General features: G+C 26.2%; 2 non-coding genes across 2 annotated transcripts; both read right to left on the reverse strand.

Moving 5' to 3' along the window:
• Positions 1-216: 216 nt before the first annotated feature.
• Positions 217-290, reverse strand: TRNAW-CCA (transfer RNA tryptophan (anticodon CCA)). The gene has a single exon. It is a non-coding gene; the product is annotated as a tRNA-Trp (tRNA).
• A 189-nt stretch (positions 291-479) lies between these two features.
• Positions 480-553, reverse strand: TRNAP-UGG (transfer RNA proline (anticodon UGG)). Its single transcript has one exon. It is a non-coding gene; the product is annotated as a tRNA-Pro (tRNA).
• Positions 554-2,805: the final 2,252 nt, after the last annotated feature.

The following is a 2,805-nucleotide window of genomic DNA, read 5'->3' on the forward strand; positions in this document are numbered from 1 at the left end:
TACTTTGGCTGGATTATTCGTAACCGCATATTTACAATACATACGTGGTGATCAGTTGGACCTTTGATTAATTAACATCTCTTTTTTTGACTGACCCCTTTAATTTTAATTTAATTAATTTAATTCAAGGAGGTCAAATTCGAATTGCTGTTCAATTTTTTTTTTTTTTTTTTTTTTTTCAGTTCGGTGTAATTTTCGACTTAACAAGAGCGGAATCACGCTCTGTAGGATTTGAACCTACGACATTGGGTTTTGGAGACCCACGTTCTACCGAACTGAACTAAGAGCGCTTTCTTATCATAATAAATAAGACTGTAAAAAAGAGGATTCTTTTATTTTATAACCCCAATACATCGTGCACACCTATACTATCATATATCATATATAATATGAGAAAATGATAGATTATGTATGCTTAATTTTAATCAATCTAAAACTAAAATGGCTCCCTCCTTACTGCTCAAAGGAGAAGTAATAGGTAGGGATGACAGGATTTGAACCCGTGACATTTTGTACCCAAAACAAACGCGCTACCAAGCTGCGCTACATCCCTTTCAATTGGCCTACGATGTTATTGTAGAGAATCCCTGTCTTGTTTTCCACACCCTTATTTCATCTATTGATATACAAAAATTATCTTTCCATTTCCTCTTTTTGGTCTCATATCATATAACAACCATATAATGAATAATAAATGAATCTTTTTGGCGGGAATTCTCAGGCAGAAAGGGACCTATTTTGCTGTTTTAAGAAAAGGAAAATCTTATCTATCGAATCATTGTACATTTAAATTTTAATTTTGAATTAGGAATTCCGGGTACAAATATACAAATACAAGTGGTCTTTAACCACACATACATGTGATTATATATGTATTACCATAATGTATGTAATACGATAAAGAAGGAGGATTTTAAATGCGAGATCTAAAAACATATCTTTCCGTAGCACCGGTACTAAGTACTCTCTGGTTCGGTTCTTTAGCGGGTTTATTGATAGAGATCAATCGTTTCTTCCCGGATGCGTTAACATTCCCTTTTTTTTAATTCTAGTTATTGTCGCGGGACGGGGTGAAAAAGATTAGATCGATATACAATCAAATATCTGTGACTAATCTCTCGCCCCCCCTTGACTTTAGTTGTTTTTAGAATTATAATTATATAAGAAATGAATTCTAATTATATAAGAAATAATTCTATTTAGTTTTTTTAGAATTCTAATTATATAAGAATTATATAAAATAAATAAGGAAGGTAGAACGAAAAAAGTGGATTGAACCTCAACAAAACTTGGGTTCAAGCTCCAATTAAATTACTAGTAGAGCGAAAAGAGAAATGTGGCTGGAACAACAGTATCCTACAAGATACTTAAAGAAAATACCGTACTGTGATTCTAAATCGAGTTAGAAATCATTGTATTACTTATTTACTATTAGTATAATACATATTGATTTACTATATTGATTGCAATTGATTGCAACGAAATCTTTCAGGATTTGGTTTTGAGTTAGCAACTTTTATTTATTTATTTTCATTCCTTTCTTCTTCACTTTTGATCGGAAAATAGAAGAGTTGGGTGAATTAAAAACTCAAAGGGGGTTCATGGCCAAGAGTAAAGATGTCCGAGTAACGATTATTTTGGAATGTACCAGTTGTGTTCGAAACGTCGTTAATAAGGAATCAACGGGCATTTCCAGGTATATTACTCAAAAAAATCGACACAATACGCCTAGTCGATTGGAATTGAAGAAATTCTGTTCCTATTGTTACAAACATACAATTCACGGGGAGATAAAGAAATAAATCGAATCAAGTACTCGTATGTCAACCCTTCCCGAGAATATGAGAAAATAGGACATTAGGTATTTAGGTAACATTAGGTATTTAGTATGAGAAAATAGGACATTAGGTATTCAGGTATAATAATATATATTATATAATATATTAAGTAATATTAAGTATATAATTAGTTAGATATAATATATAACTAATATATAACAAATATTTTATTTATATATTAGTCTATATTTGTATTTCCTTGTCTATTCCACGCTTTCTTTTTAAAGTGAAGTTTTTAGTTTTAAATTATTCGATATGCACGTTAATAAATTTTTAACCTTTTTAACCTGGTATATGATTGTATCAATATTCTTTTATTTTTTTTTATTCTATTTTTTATTTAGTTCTTATTTTTTTAATAATTTTTTTCTTTATTCTCGAGTCAATTATTTATTTTTTTAGTTTACCGTCTTCGAATGATTTTTAGTTTACAGTCTTCGAATGATTAGGAGTTGGATTTTCATTGATTAGGAATTAGATTTTTAATATCACTAACTATTTTTTTTTTTATTTTCTATTCGTGCATAATGATTATTTTAATATTGTTAATTTTAATATTGTTGTTAATTTTAATATTGTTAATATTGTATTATTTATTATATTGTATGATTTATTCATTACTATATTTTTTAGTTATTACTATATTTTGTATTTATTACTATATTTCATTATTTATTTCTTATTTTATTAATTATTTATTATTTTCGTGTCGGTTCTATATATATTTATAAATTATATTTATTTATTATTTATGTATTATCACAGTTATAGATATTTATTTAAATTATATTTATATATTAAATATATTAAAATATTAAATTATATTTATATTTTATATATTAAATATATTAAAATATGAAATTATATTTATATATATTTATAAATTATATTTATTTATTATTTATGTATTATCACAGTTATAGATATTTATTTAAATTATATTTATATATTAAATATATTAAAATAT

Source organism: Durio zibethinus, unplaced genomic scaffold (genome assembly GCF_047325235.1).
Source record: "Durio zibethinus cultivar Kanyao isolate XHJ-2024 unplaced genomic scaffold, ASM4732523v1 HiC_scaffold_261, whole genome shotgun sequence".
Lineage (NCBI taxonomy): Eukaryota > Viridiplantae > Streptophyta > Magnoliopsida > Malvales > Malvaceae > Durio > Durio zibethinus.